The following is a 16,044-nucleotide window of genomic DNA, read 5'->3' as shown; positions in this document are numbered from 1 at the left end:
TTCATAAGGACTTGACGCCTCTCTCCGTAAAGAGCCCTTAACTCTCTAACATGTGCTCACCTCTTTAAAATGAAAGCCTACGTATGATCCGCACACGCAATGCAGAGCAGAGCACCCTCTGGAGATAAACGGCCGGGGGCTATTTGCACCCCCTGGGGGGAAATGGGCAGCGGGGCGCGGGGCTGGTTCGGAAGTCTCTGACCCGGCTGTGGAAGGCACGCGGTGCTGATGCAGTTAATGGACCCCGCGCGGGGTTCTGGACGCAGGTCAGAGAAGACGTGAACCGGGAAAGCAATCGGTACGACCCAAGCCAAGCCGCTAGACGAGAGACGCAGTCGAGGACAGGTTCCGGATTCAAGGCCACTTGTAATATTAGGGAGAGCAAGAGAGGTAGTGCCAGGCAAGGCGTTCCTACGGAGCTACCAATACCGAGCAGTGAGACGAGAGCGGGAGAGGGATGTCTGGGCGTGGAGGGTGCGGTAGCCAGCGAGCTGTCCTGATTGGTTAACGGGTCTGATCTGGGGCGTTCGTGGGGACCGCCTCCGGCTGGTGCTTGATTGGGGCGAGACCGTGTGTGAGGAGGACCCCGGCGAGCAGCGGGGGGCGACAGCTGAGCCCGGAACGGTCCGAAAGGCCCCAGGCGATGGGGGGGGTGAGCTGGGGGAACGTCTTGGCTAGGGGGAGGTTGTGTCAGCCTGACAGTCGCAGACATGAGGCGGCCCGGTTAGTCATGAGGGAGCGTGTGGACTGGAATACGCCGCACAGCCCTGGAGCAGCCCTGTGGGTTTATTACACAACCAGCCCCTGCTCTCACACACCTGGCTCCTGCGCACGTCCGCCGGCTTCAGCGCCTGATGTCAGTGGAAAATACAGGCAGCCGAGGTCTCTGGCTCCTCAGGTACTTCTGAGCAGGGCTGGTATTCCCCTGCCTGAATCACGAAGGTGGTGATGTAAATCCCTTCTCAGATCGGCAGGTTATTTCTCCCTAACCCCCGGGAAGCCCAGGGTCTCCGCCTGGAGCAGCAGCAGTGGGTCCGGACACCGCGGGTCCCCGGGGAAGCGGCGAAGGCCCGCGCAGCTGTCCTGGAGCGCTGCCGGAGCAAGGAGGGCTCGAGGACGCCGGCATCCTCCCCCCCCCCCCCACAGTGGCTGGCTGGGGACCCTGCAGACCCGTGGCGCTGACCACTCGGTGACCGATGTGACACCAAGCAAGCCAGAGACCCGACCTTGAGTCTGCTCTGCCGCCCCTGTGGCTGTGTCTTCACATACGCAGGGGGGCTTGTCTCGGATCGTGAGAGATTCCTCTGCACTGAGGAGGGAAATGTCCCCCCTTGCTTCCCTGCCCCAGACCTATTCCTTCCCCATATTTACTGTACAAATAAATTGGGGGCTCTTTATCGGGACTAAGCGGAGCAGCTTTTGGAATCGGACCTTTTGAGAAGGGCTCTGCGCTCCTCGGTGTGTTCGGCTGTAAAACTGTTACATTCTTCCACAGGGCGTGAGAGAGTGATACGAGAAAAGAGGGACTGAGAAAGTGGAGAAAGAAAGGGATGACTTCATGGTTTAGACAGATACACACAGAGCTCCTCCTACCTTCAGGCGCTACTCCACGAGGACCTGACAGCTCACCGAGAACCGTGGTACCCCAACACCGTCTTCAAGGCAGCTGGATTCGGGGGCTCTGGAACTCCTTCCCAGCCCATATCAGAAAGGCAATAAAAAAACAGCGGATTGTGGAAAACTTTATTTGTGACTTGTCTTTAATGTAACTCTGCAGGATTTATTTTTAGTTTTCTACATCACCCTGCATTGTCCAGGGATGTGTTAGTGAATCTGTATTTTCTACAACGTAATTGTTATTCCTCTACGACAGAAAAATAAAATTGGTTTGTATTGAGACTGAGAACTGACAGAGTAAAGAAACTAAAAGTTCCCGTGAATATTGCACTGACATCACTCAATGTCGTAACTTCTCTATCTGTTTATATTGCATAATATCTATTCATGTGGAAATCTCGGATTGTTACAGACTCTTAAGATATTTATACTCTTGATTCTCCATCATTGTGTGGTACAGGGCTACCCATCTTGTGGCTCCTCCAGTCTGCTCCACTGTTGGACTTCCATCTAACCAGCTCCATAACTGCTACACAGCTCCTTCTTAATGCCAATTAACTAATTAAGGAGCTGGCAGGAGCAGAATTCTGAGACGGAGCGGACAGGGAGCTGCAGGCTGAGTAGCGCCTTTCGGCTTCTATCTCACGTGCCCAAGACGAAGAACGAGAGCTGCAACGATGAAAGACGGGGTTCATTCTAAAGCCCGCTGAAAAACATACCGCCGTAATGAGTACGGTATCATCGCGGGACGCGTCAGTATTATCGCTGGATTCGTGACACGCACCGGCAGTCAGTGGAGCCGGGAGCCGGTGACAGATGCGCGCTCTCCCGGCGGGACAGATCGAAAAGGTCCGTCCCCGACAGCGGCGCGGGCTGCAGAAGGCTTGTAGAGCGGTCTGCGAGCGAGGCCAGGCGCCCCCCCCCTCCCCTCCACCTCTCTCCCTCTGCCCGGGCCTGCCTCGTGGCCTGCGCTAATTGCCGGGTTGCAACATATACTTTTCCCCTCAGCAATGCAAATCTGCAGGTGTAGCACAAAGCACTCCCTGTCTCTCGGGCTGTGCGAGTGCCAGTTCGGGAAGCGTGTGTAAGTGTTCGAGACCCGAGGAAAAAAAAATACTACAGTTACTGCAAAAATTCTATAATAACAAGGTACGGCACCCCAAAAGCTATAGTTAATGCGCTTAGTTTTGCATCCAGTACGAATTGTTGTAATTACCTTATTCACGCGGAAGAAAAACAATTCAATTAAACTGTGAGCTTTTGTCCGCACATCGCATCGCAGGGAGAGAGAGACAGAACCCTGCAGAATCTTTTCGGGACACTCCACAGTTTCATCATTCCGATTTTTTTCAAATCTGAACCAGCAGTTTGTTTTTTTGTCTCTGGACTGCCCCTGTGTTGTGTCCCGTGTGCAGTGGACTGATGTCCTGAGCGGGGTGTAGCCCCAGCTGCCAGCCCAGAGCATCTGGGTCCGGTTCCAGGCGGGTTCTTCCCTCCCCAGGAAGAAGGAGGAGTCCGGAACAAGCTGCCCAGCCGTGTTGTCAAACCAGAACATCCATCAAGAAACAGTCGGATAACATCCTGGGATCAATTCACCAAACCGACTAGACAGGGCTCACGTTCCCCTCTTGTTTGTCAACTTTTATGTTCTTATGTGTCTAACCAACAAAGCTTCACCAACAAGCCTTTGTACCTGCCCTGGCCTGCTCTCCCACGGGCCTTCAAGGCCTGATCCCCGAGTAGTCCTTCCCACAAAGCACTGTTAGAGCCAGGGAACGCCGGCGAAGGTGGTCAAGACCTGAATTTCTTTCGGCTTTCATTCGTTGGGTTTAGAGACTGAAAAAAGTCTCCAGGCTGCAGAGGTAACATTCAGACACCTGAAGAGGTGAGTTTTCCAAGCGCTGGAGGCTCCCGAAAGACACAAGAGGCTGCGCCTGCACCCCGAAGTCTATGGCGAGGTGACCCGGTGAAACTAATAAGGGGGGGCGCCGGAGTTTCGCTCGGTTGTCTTCCGCGGGAACGGACGGGGGGCGTTCATTCGAAGAGCTGGAGGAGCTGGGGTGAGCACAGGGACTCGGGGGTTCGCCGTGACGCAGCCCTGCCGCTGAGGCGGCGAGCGGGTCTCAGTGGGCTTCGGAGAGGGGCCTTGATCTCCCCCTGGGCCTGGAGCGGCTGGGATTAATGGGATTGTTTCAGCAGCCCAGCTGCAGGGGCTGGGCATTGGCAGGACTTTAAAAGGCTGAGGGGAGAGAGGGAGAGGGAGAGGGGCAGAGCTGTCATACCTGCAGTGAAAACTCCCACTCCAACCACTACAAACACAGCGCACACAGATATGATCTTCCCACAGATCTGCCCTGCGGGCTCTGTACTCACAAAACCCCGGCAGGCGGCCTCAGCACTGTATTGCCTCAAACGCAGAAGGAACCCTCTCTCGAGACGACTAACGAGCTGGAAGCAGCACAATGGGAATCTCTTCAGTCATGACATCATTTTAATTACATCACTCCTGGGGAACAGAGTATCAATAAACAATACATATCTACTGCACTTCCTTCAGAACTGTATTAGGAAGAGAGAGCTAGCACCGAGCTCTGGAACTGTACGTACACCCACTGTAACCTGGCTTCACCTGTACCTAAGGACCTGTACCTAATAAACTAAACAGCAACCAGTCAGACATTAAAAACAACTGATAGGCAGACATCCACAGACACTGCCTGGCTGCTTTTAAAGGCTTTTGAAACTTGAAAGGCTACTTTCAGGGGGGATGACTGTACACATCACACGTGTCACCAGCGAACTTCAATGGGACCCGTACCTATTTTTGTCAAATGTATATAAACACGGCTTTCATGTACAAGTATGTGCTGGGGGAGAGGGCTTCTCACTGTCGCCCTGTGAACACTGAAGACGCTGCAGGGCCTGTGGCTTTGTAGGCCCACTAGCTTGTTCCAACCTTTCTCTCGCACAAGAAGTGGCAGTTTTAGTCTGAGCAGACTCACGAAGCGCCACGGAAGCGTCAACGGTTCGATAGGCTACTCATGGCTGTTTTTCCCAGCCTGAATCCCATGTGAACGGGCATTGACTGGACTAAATCTGCCCCTGCCAGCGTAAGCCTTCCAAGGCCAGAAGGCTTCCCCACGCACGACGCTGAAACGATCGCTGTCAGACGAAGCGGGGCGCTCCCAGCCTCCGGTTCGAAGGGGCAGTCTAGAAAAATGGAAACGAGTCCACCTGGAGAGCTACAGGTGGCAGAAAGCCCGGGGTCACGGTGGGCCGAGTGTGCCCCAGCCCCCCCGCGCCGCTCGGTGAGTCGGCCCCGAACCGCAGCGGGAGCGAGGCGCTGGGCATTTCCTCTGACGTTGCTCCGCAGTGATGCGCCTCCCCCAGCGTTCACATGGGCCTCTTCCGCAAGCTTCAAACCTCCCACAGATCCCAGCGTTTCTACTGCAAAAACGGGAACTGATCTGCACGTTTCAGTAACTGAGCTTCCTAAACTGACAGGCAAACCCAGAAAGAACCAGGGTCCCTCTAGCAAAAACACATGTCTCGTTTTTCTGTGGAGGGTTAGGGTTGGAGTTGGAGATCCTAGAGGCTCCCGGAAGAACTTGGGGGGACACCAGAGCCGACTATAACCCCCACGAGCAGCAGATCCCGACTTCTCACCCTGGGATCCGCAGCCCGGAAGCAACGGGACAACAAGGAGAGGTGGAGGGACTTTCAGCAGAGGCCCAGGGTCGAGATGGGACCCACCTGCAGCTCCTGGTCTTCCCCTCTTCCTCAGCAGACGGGGGGGACTTCCACACGGCCGCGCGGTATTAATATCCGACGAGTCGCGGCCTGAGCTGTTTGTTCCGCAGCAGGGAAAGAATTACCTCACCTCTCCTCCGCAGAAAGACATCAGTAAGACAGAGGCAAGGATGCAGAGGGGGGCAGGAACAGGCCGAGACACCGCGGGATGCTCCCAGGCTTGTATACAAGGACACATCCTCACGCTGTCTGGCTCCCGACAGCCCAGAGACAGAGGAAGACACAGTCACAGACTCAGAAAGATCGGCCTCAAGTGACAACACTAAAGGAAGGAGAGAAAGTCTCGTTTTGGCAGAACAGAAGTCTCGCTTGACTGAGCCCTTTACCGAAGGCGGCAGCTAAATGCTTCTCTGGCATTATAATAATGCCACACTGGAAATTCACAGGTGACCTTTATAGGCTTCCTGGACTATAAAAAACGAACACAGGGCAGCTTCACAAACTCCACATTCACACACTGCCGGACATAAATAAATCGAAGGCAGGGAGCTTTATAGTGAAGCAGAGGGGCAGTGCAAGCCATCAGTAAATAAGATGCAGGATTAAGGCACACGAGCAGCACACACTGCAGGCAAGGGGCTTGAGAGGGGAGAGTAGGTTGGCTGCCAGACTGCCAGCTAGCTATCGAGGGCTTTAACTTGCTGTCCTCTGTGGCCTCTGACAGAAGCCTCCGGGGGCTCGGTCTTGCAGCCGCACGCTGGAAGAGAACCCGAGCACAAGCAGGGACGACATCGGTGCCCGAGGGTGGTCGCCCAGCGGGGCCGGCTGCCGCCGTCGCCCACTCCCACACAAGCAAACGCCACCGCGAGCCGTGAAGCGTGCCCCCGAGCCGGGTGAAACCGAACCGGCTGATCCCGTAAAGAACAGGAGGAAGCCGGCGAGGATGTAAACTCGCCCTTGCGGTGCCAGGGTAGACATTCCCCGGGGCTGGGAGACAGTAATTGCTGGGTGCCTAAATCCAGGCCATCATTACCAGATCAGGAACAGGGACTCTGGCACATACCTCGAAACAATCGCACAGACGCGCGGGCTGGTGTGTGTGTGTGTCCAGGCAACCTGCAGCCGGGGCCTGCAAACTCTCCCTTCGGCCACAGCTGGGGCTCCTGCGTCAAGGGGCGTGCCCCAGCAGCGGCGCAGATGAGGCGCGCTTACGATGACGCACGGCGAGCATATGCACAGCTCCGTCGACGGACTGATCTGCTGGCGATAGCGCCACCCCCCCAAAAATTAAAGGGGGAACTTAAATCTAGCCACAAAGTTCTCACAGCTAACGCGCTCTAAAGAGACACTTGCCTTCTTCTCCTTTGGTCAAGTTACTCCTTATTCAAGGGCAAGTTCAGGAACTGACCTTACATGATGCGTGGTGATAAGATGGGGGATATCCTGCCTTTGACAGCTGGGCCAGCATCAGCCTGGAGGCCCTCTGGATTAGCAGGTGTCTGTGTCCTACTAATATTGCACCAGCAGGGACCTAAGTAGTTCCCGCAGAGCCCAGCTATGTTAAAAGAAACATCCCAAGGACAAGAGAGCATAAATACAGCAGCAGGAGGCAGAGAGCTGTCTTGTGCACCTAACGCAGGGCCTGATGTATACGATTATGCCATACTTTATAGCGTGAGTATTTATCTTCAGATAGATTATTTAAAGGTCTCTCTGTTCTCTTGAGTTTACTGTGGTTTAACTTGCTCAGAACGCACATGTGCCGAGGCGTGGTGATACAGTAGACACAAGAGGCACGGTGAAATCTGATCCATACCGTGGTAAACAGGGCGCGCTGCCAGACCCACAGGGGTTGCTCTGCAGCGATACTGGATCTTGCCAGGCTCTGCACTCAACGAGCTCTGGTCCCAGCCTCGTTAACCCTCGTTACACCTCAATTCCCAGCTGGGAAGACAGTCTGTGCCCATACGCTTTGGGGAAGGGAGCGATACTGTTACTCAGCTCTTTCTCTGTCTCAGCTGGGCTCCGGTCTCTAAACGCTGGCCACATTCCTGAGATTCCACTCCTTCTCACTCTCTCTCCCTGCGCTGTCGACAAGCCTGAGCCGAGACACGAGAGCACAGCCGCGCCGCAGTGCAGTGTGGGAGCGCTTCCTCTCCCTGCCTCGGCTGGCTGAATAGTGGGTTTTCTAAAGCACCTGTACGCCAGGTGGAAAAGCTGGAGACACAGATCTGTATCAGGGACAGCCAAAGCGGGTCCTAGAGAGCCCCATTCCAGCTCAGATTCGCAGGCCACCCCCGCGATCAGCCCTTCCACACGGACCACTTGAGCAGTTCATTGATTGAACTGATTAAATTTGCAACCACCTGGAACGAAAAGCTGTACAGGTACCCTGCAGACCCTCGGTCAACCCTCCTGTCATCGCAGAATGAACGGCCTCATTAACCGATCCACACGTTCAAAAATGTAACACGAAGGCAAACCTATAAAACTGGGTTTATAGGTCATCGATTTCCGGGACACGTCATCTGTGATCCCTGAAACAGGCAATTTTTACATCGTTTGGAACAAAAAGCTTAAGACCATGCAACCCTCAGGATGCAGAGACCTCGTAATTGAGCCAATCACGTGCTCTTTGGATCAACAGCTAACCAGTGTTCCTTGTAAACTAGTCTAGGCCGCACTCTCATGCTGCCCACAGCAGCACGCTGATCCTGCATGATGTGTCAGATTTGAACTCCGGGAGCCACAAGCCTGAAAGGAAGCAGTGAGGATGGGGGGGGGTGGCACCTACCCACAGGAGGTCGAGGGAAAAAAAATTGTGCTGTTTCATTCATTTTTGTTCATTTGAAGAGTCAAACGGCAAGGCGGCAGGGCCCGTCACGTGCCAGTGTGGAACGACCTGAGCGCTCACCTCCCTGGCCACCGCAGCTGTGCGCGGAGAGGATCTGGGGGGGGGGGGGGGAGCACGAAGCCGGAGAGGGGGGGTAAGACGGCGAAGGACACAGAAACGCCGGACCCGTCCTGTCTCCGCCGCCGCGGCCCCAGCGTGGGAGGAGGGCAGCGGCGAAAGGGGCCAGACAAACGCCCGCAATCAGCTGGGGGAACAACCACCAACAAAATGAAAACAACAGTAACTGGCGATGTGAGGTTTTAAGACAGAACAAAGAAGCCGAAGAACAGGAGGCGTGCAGGCGCACATGACCAAAGAGCCGTCATGGGGCTTAAGAGAAGGGGGAAGACAGTCCCCCGACAACGGTATCGCTAAGCAGTTTCCCTTACAGCTGGGGGTCTCTCGCCCCGGGGAGCCCCCATTCAGAGGGCCACCACTAAAACTGTTCATTTTCAAGGCCTGGAACAATTTCACTGCGATTTGCTCAACGAGCTAATTCACCCCTCACCAGGGACACACATATCGGAGGACTCCTCAGCCCTCAAAGACCAGAGCTCCTTCATGCGCACGCACGACCTGCTGTAAAGGAAAACCGGTCTTTCAAACAGCAGAGTGACCGATAGGACTAACAGGACGGAGGCACCAGGCTGCAGTGCAGAGTGGTGGTTAGGAGCTGTGGGTTCAGATGCTGGGTGGGGCAAGGGTGAATTCTCTAAGACTGCTCCAGTAAATGCCCCACTAGTTATCCAGGTTGTCCACGAGAATCTGTCAGCTGACTCATCTGCCTAAATAAAGGTTTGATGTCAAATAATTTCCTGTTATGAACGTTGAAGCCGCAGAGGAGGCATTTCTTAAAATTACCAAAAACACCCCCCCTCCTTTCTCCTGCACCTCCTTTCTTAGAAGGCTATGAAAAGAGCTGTGGTCATGGGGCGATGTACCAATCCTGAGCGTGCTACCTTCAGGACGCCCACCCCTCCACCTCGCTGGCTCTCCAGCAGAGCTCCTTCTGAGAAGGCCTGCAGCAGGGCCTGGTCACTGCACTTCTGGAGAGTCCCCAGGAAACGGAAACACCACCCCCTCTTCCCCAGAAAAGAGGTAGTGTGACAGGGTTCTCACAGAGATGTTTGCTTTCACAACTGCGCAACAGAGTGCACGCTGGTCCATGTCTCAGTGAGTGGATCATCAGAACGTTCTAGATAAGTCGACATTGGTGCAGAAAGCCTCAGTACAGAGGGAGATTATGGCAGTCGCCCGCACACCACGCCTGTTTTCGTTATTTAAGTTTTTCGTCTCCCGAAAGGACTCTGTCCTTTTCAAATTTCCCTTTTCAGGGGTGCAGAAAGTAGAGCAACAAGATGTTCAGCTTATGCGTACACTGTTTTTGTCGTTTTGTCGTTTTCAAACACACCGGCGATCGATTCCCAGATTTGTGCCACTGATGCAAACAAACCAACTTGCTCTAAGAGGGTTGACGCCGAAAAGGCCAAGAAAGTGCCAAACCTGCTGTTCTGAAAGAGGCCAGCCCCTTTGTCATAGGGGATTTAAGACTTCTGAAAGACCTGAGGCAGTGACATCACTGCTCCCAGCACACAGTGAGACCAGTTACACGCGAGTCACACTTCATCAAGTCGGCTCAGGACAGAACACATCTCGGAAGTCACTGATGCAGAAAGGTCGCTAGAATGAACACTCACACTTATTGAATCTGCCTGAATTCATCTTGATACACTGTTGCTCTGCACAAAGAAGCAAAACTGCGAAGTGTTCTCCAATCTGGAGTGCTATATGGTTTATACCTGTAGGGTTAAATGAGCAAAATGGCAACATATCTACATTTTAGAGAAAATGAAAACAGGAAATCCCTCTTATTATACACCCATTATAAAGATTTACCTAGTGAGTGCCATGGTAAAAGCACAGTAAAGTGTAGAATATTTCCAGTAACATCAGGATAAATCTTTGAGGTATGAAAAAGTCTGATACACTTTACGGGAAATCATGCTGAAGTTAGATATACATATAATTAAATCAATTCACAGTAAAATCAAAGGGATACATGGTTTTAACTTACTCCTCTAAACTGACATAAGGGCTTAGATCACTCCCCAATTCCTATTTTAATAATAAAGCCTCTTTCTTAACATGGGAATTCCAAAGATAATAACATTAAAGCCCGCGACTTGAACACTGTGCTCTCCACCGTCTCATCTTCACTGAAAAGGCTTACTAGAGATCAACTGTATGGAGGGCCCATTAATCACTTTCTCCAGTGTTTCTGAAAGGAAACCGCAAAGGGGCTGTTAAGAAGCACAATATTCCTAACCCATGGGAGAGCTCCACACCCCCACTCCAGAAAGGGCTGGTGGTTGGGAGCCTAGGGAATCACATGGCTCCCCAGGTGTCTTACTCTACCAAACACAAATCCCTCGGACAAAAACCCTGAGGAACTCTTGCACTTTTCCGCCGGACTCCGTCAACAATCCCACAGGAAGCCGGTTCCATCTGTCTGAGCCCGCGGGTTCTGGACGTGTCCTGCAGGAATGTTCCTGCCGGTCTGTTGTGTGCGGGCCCAGCGCCAGGCTGGGGACCAGCGCAGGAACTGAGGGCCCCGCGAGGGGGACAATCAAGCACACACATCTTCCTTAGGGAGCTCATTGAGTCGCAGGGCAATGACCTGTTTCTGTCCCGCCGCAGTGTAATACCGGCCAGTATGTATCCATTCCTGCTACTGTCATAACAACACCAGTCTTGTACATGATCCCTTCTGCATCTAGCCTGTCTTGCTGTTCTGTCCCACTGACACACAGTGGGCTCTACTCTTCCCTGAGAAGGCCCTAGTGCATCAGCCCCTTGTATGTTTTTTTTCCCCCCGATCATTGCAAACCTTGTCAAACAATTAACCAACCATTCAATCAGGGCTTCTTGTGCCTGCCCTTTCAAAGCAAACACCCCATTTACTGTACGTCGGTGGCAGAGACTGACCCCGCTGCATTCAACAGCCACGGCCTACTTCTGACAGCTGTTTCTGTGGGACGCCGGTGAAGAGATCTTTTGTGTTGCGTGGGCACAGTCCTGGGGTCAAGTCTGGTTTGAGCGTGCTTCGAGATTTTTCAGCCTCGTCCCCTCGCACGATGTGCCAGAATGCAACTCTCTCTCAGTCCTTCTCCTCCACCCCCTCTCTCTGTTTCTTCATCTTCTCTTGAGGCTCTGGAGAGACTGGCCGCACAGTTGAACAGCATCACCCTTGCATCCTCTCTGTCCTCTCCCCCTGCCTGTCTCTGACTCCTTCTCTCTCTCTCTCTATCCTGTCGACCCAGTGGGAGTGCGTCTGTCTGACCCTGGGGACTCAGCACCAAATTGACTGAAAGTCGTGTTAAAGCGATCAGACTCCATGCTCCCTAGACAGACTGAGAACACAATTAGCTATTGCAGTAAATTCAGTTGTGAAAGGAAGTGTCCTGTTGCAGGAGTCAAACAAGCTCAGGCCTGAAGAAAAATGGCGTAGGTACCACTACAGCCTCTTTTTATTTTAAAATAAAATAAAAAGAGAACTTTTTTAGTACGGCCACATTTTGTGGAGAGAGAGGGGGAAGCTTAATCACTTTGGCTTTCACAGAGAGAAAAGCCACTTCCTGCGATATGCAGCGCTCTAGATTACACCCCACCATCTCCCCGAAATAAAACTGTGACGTTTTATTTAAATTTAATTTACTTTAAGGTTAAGGACGAATAAGATCAGAAGCTGTCAAGCAAGGTTGGTTATTGTGTTCAAACTAAGGACTTTAATTTAGGATGTTAGCTCCCTAATGCACAACAAATGGTTTCACTACCAGTAAAGTCCCTCTCTCTAGTCCAGAGAGCAAGTTTTGTTTGCTGAGGTTCTATGGCTGGAGGTCAGTTCCTGTCCGGTTAACTGACCGCTTGGCCATGTAGTGTGGAACAGTTCGACTGCAGCCTCGTGCTGGTCAGTCATTCATTCCACCTCCACATGAGCTCCAGCCTTTTCTCCATTCCGGACAGAGATGACCCTAGACTGGCCCAGTATGTCTCTAACATGCAGGCTCCTGGCCCGAGCTCTGCTGTGATGGTACTAGAAGACACACCGCAGTACCTGAATAAACAACGCATTTTCATACCCGTCCTCTGCGAGGCAGATCAAACCGAGGTCCTCACTACTTAGTCATTAAGAATCCCGTGGCCCTAGTAAATGCAGTAGAGGTATTAACAATGGCTAAATCTCGCTGCAGGCCTGTACAACCCCGCCTTCCTGCAGATCCCTCTTGATTCAAATGCTGAAACAGTTTTTCCCTTCTCAGCCTGATCTGCCGATGCTCTTTCTCCTCTTGTGCATAAACTGATCTGGGTTCTTTGGGGACAAAATGTACCATACAGAGCCAAGGATATCTTATAATACAGTACATATTACACTGCATATAATAATATGTTCCGGTCTTCAAACTGTTTCTTCTTCTTCTCTTTAGGCTCTGAATAGAATGACCACAGAGCTGAGCAGCACATGTAAAACCCATTGACAATTTGTTTCCCTGTGATAACCGGTATGTGTAAGCATTAATGCAAGAGGAAGGACAGCAGGGCTGCATTGTTTTGTCAACGGTACAGGAAGCTGAGACATAGCTCTATATATACACACGGGGGGGGGGGGAAGAGAGGCGGTTGACAGGGAAAATTAATAATAATGGTATTAATAACATGTCATGATGCTGATAGATATAAATAACACAAAGATATAACAGTATATACAGATATAGACCCACAGATGGCTATTGCATGAAGTTGCAAGAAAGAAAAGTAATGTAAGCCTCAGGAAACTGGCTAAAATTTGAAGACCTGTATCTTAATGGACTTATAACATATTTTTATGAAGGAAGTCTTGAATTTACACACCTGACTGGGCTGTAGATACTGCTGTCCCTCTCCTCTCACACCCAACCTGAATTCACACACTGACACACTCCTGACTGGACTGGGGACACTGCTAGAGACACTGCTGTCCCTCTCCTCTCACACCCAACCTGAATTCACACACTGACACACTCCTGACTGGACTGGAGACACTGCTAGAGACTCTGCTGTCCCTCTCCTCTCACACTGCCCCTGAATTCACACACTGACACACTCCTGACTGGACTGGAGACACTGCTGTCCCTCTCCTCTCACACTGCCCCTGAATTCACACACTGACACACTCCTGACTGGACTGGAGACACTGCTGTCCCTCTCCTCTCACACTCCCCCTGAATTCACACACTGACACACTCCTGACTGGACTGGAGACACTGCTGTCCCTCTCCTCTCACACTGCCCCTGAATTCACACACTGACACACCCCTGACTGGACTGGAGACACTGCTAGAGACACTGCTGTCCCTCTCCTCTCACACTGCCCCTGAATTCACACACTGGCACACTCCTGACTGGACTGGAGACACTGCTGTCCCTCTCCTGTCCCACTCACCTTGAATTCACCCACACATACTGAGACACTAGTGTGTTCGTATACACACCAGCCAATTGTGAAATGCATCCTGCAGATCTACCACTGTCACCTCTTGGGGTAAAATATTTATTAATTTTATAAATACATTTATTACTGTAAAAAGGTGATTAATGAAAATGTAGGCTAGGTAATTATTTTAAGATTTTAAGAATGGAACCAAGATTTCCCTTCTGATAAACCCTTTCAATTGTCCCTTTCATGTGAGGAAATGGCGGGCAGGTTTTGAACAGAGCCAGACCCTACAGGGAATACACGTCTTACATGGTCCAAAAACAGGAAGCACTGTCAGAGGTTTTCCCTGTGCTGCTCTGATCTGCCATGACTTTATATGGCTATTCTTCTCCAGGCCTCTCCAAGCACTGTCAGGGGGACTGCTATAGCAGTGACAGAAAGGCGGTGCTGGTTAATGAGAGCCCGGAAGACGACTGAAACTGCACATGTGACCACATGTTTGGTGCCTGTTTCCTCAGAAGCCCAAGTGATGGATTTGGCACATGTAATTTTTGGGCGGGTTGGGAGGCCACTAGCTCCTTGGGTAAAACGTCTGAGCCACTGCCCAGGACCTCTCGCTACGTGCCAATCCCAATCAACAGACACAATGCCCTGAACACCTCCCTTGTCAAACAAGGTGTTCAGACTAAAGCAATCCATTCAGCATGATGATCTATTAAAGAAATCCATTCAGCACTTTGATCCATTAAAGCAACAGCAGCAGCTGCTCAAGACCTCAAGGCAGAGGCACACTGTGTCATGCTCATCCCCTGGTTGGGCCCGGAGTGCAGTTCACAAACTCACGGGCCTCCCTGGACCGACTCCTGCAGCTCATTGTGCAGAATACCGCACCTGTAAACCACACTGTGCATCTGGGGGCTGTCATATCACGGGCTTGAATTCCAGTTCAGCTCTCCCATGAGCTGAACAAGCTGGGTTTCTGGCTTAACTGGACCAACAGAGCAGAAAACCTGCAGACAGAGCAACCCTCCAGGACCAGAACAGGACACTTCCTTTCGTATAAAGCTGTGTTTTTTTCCACCTGAGAAATACAGCCAGACAGCCCGTATCTGTGGAAGTCAAACTGTCTGAAGGATCTGCATGACTTGGCAGTATCCAACCACATATCACCTGTTCACTCCCCTCCTCACAGCTTTCACACTGACCCTTCTGGGTTTCTGAGTGCCTCTGCTGCTCGTCTCCATTCTGAGGGCGACAGGGCCTGGAGTTGCTGTACCCCAGAGTTCTGGGACACCACCCCAGAAGAGGTCAGGGGCTCAGCGACATTGGGGGCTTCTAAATGTAGCCTAAAAACCGACTTTTCCACAAAGGCTTTTTGAAATTTCTTCACTTTCTGTATCAGCTTTGATATCTTGGCTTTGCAATTTCCTTTAGTTTTATTTTGCGCAATACGCTTTTTACATATTGCAAAGCGCCTTGAGATGACTGCTTTTTGAACCTTTTATTTTAGCGACAAAACAGTTTATGTGTAAAATATGTATATATTTTATATATATTTTTTATTCTGTATATATATATTTTTTCTTCATCCACCCTTTCTTTCAGTGCTCAATGGCACTGTTTATAGAACCTTTAAGATCAGCCAGCAGAGATGTGACTTCTGTTAAATACAGAAATACAATTGGAGATGACTGCTTTGAAAGGCATGTTTATATAAACAGCACAGTTTAAAAAGGACCCATCTGCAAAACAAAAAAACTGCCACAGCTCAGCTTCAAGACTGAAAATTAACTTTGGAGCTCCAGCAACATATTCCCCTGCAGTATTTTCATACAATTATTCTCAGTTGATAGGTGAACCCTGCTAATTAACTACTGCTTTGAATTCAGGGACTCCAAACCCTGGTTGTAGGAGCCCAAATCCAGTTTTTAAAGATCAGGAAGAATTGGAAGGTGTTAATTAAAAAGTAATGCAGTATGTTGAAGGAGGTCTGTAAGGTGCTGTATTCTGAATTATATTCTAATTAATCTCTCAATTTCTTACTTTAACAAATATCCAGTTTATTGTATGGTGGGTTTTTTTTTTTGTCTTTGGAAAATGAAGGATAAACATTTAACAGTGAACTGACCAGGAACAGAGCTGCACAGGCGCTCTGAAGGAAAGGCAATGAATGGACCCAGGCTGGGTCGCTCTGCTGTGGTTGTTTTTTTTTACATTCCCCTGACAAATGCGACAGGGGCATTGTGTAACTTGTTAATGAGGTGTAAGCCCTGTGCACACAGCGATTGTTCACACAATCTTTTTTTAACCA

At 51.1% G+C, this 16,044-nt stretch overlaps 1 protein-coding gene across 3 annotated transcripts in view; it reads right to left on the bottom strand.

Moving 5' to 3' along the window:
- sun2 (Sad1 and UNC84 domain containing 2) overlaps positions 1 to 16,044 on the bottom strand; it is a 59,937-nt gene that overhangs the window by 40,592 nt on the left and 3,301 nt on the right. For 2 of the 3 annotated variants that reach the window (XM_088606459.1, XM_088606462.1), the window contains exon 2: positions 1,594 to 1,690. The gene's annotated coding sequence lies outside the window, so the exon portion shown is untranslated. Of the gene's footprint in view, positions 1 to 1,593; positions 1,691 to 16,044 lie in introns of those variants that run through there. The other variant, XM_088606461.1, reaches the window with a different exon arrangement.

This window comes from Lepisosteus platostomus, chromosome 14 (assembly GCF_059453375.1).
Source record: "Lepisosteus platostomus isolate fLepPlt1 chromosome 14, fLepPlt1.hap1, whole genome shotgun sequence".
Classification (NCBI taxonomy): domain Eukaryota; kingdom Metazoa; phylum Chordata; class Actinopteri; order Semionotiformes; family Lepisosteidae; genus Lepisosteus; species Lepisosteus platostomus.
Note: the sequence above shows the minus strand (reverse complement) of the source record. Positions and strands in the feature narration are given on the sequence as shown.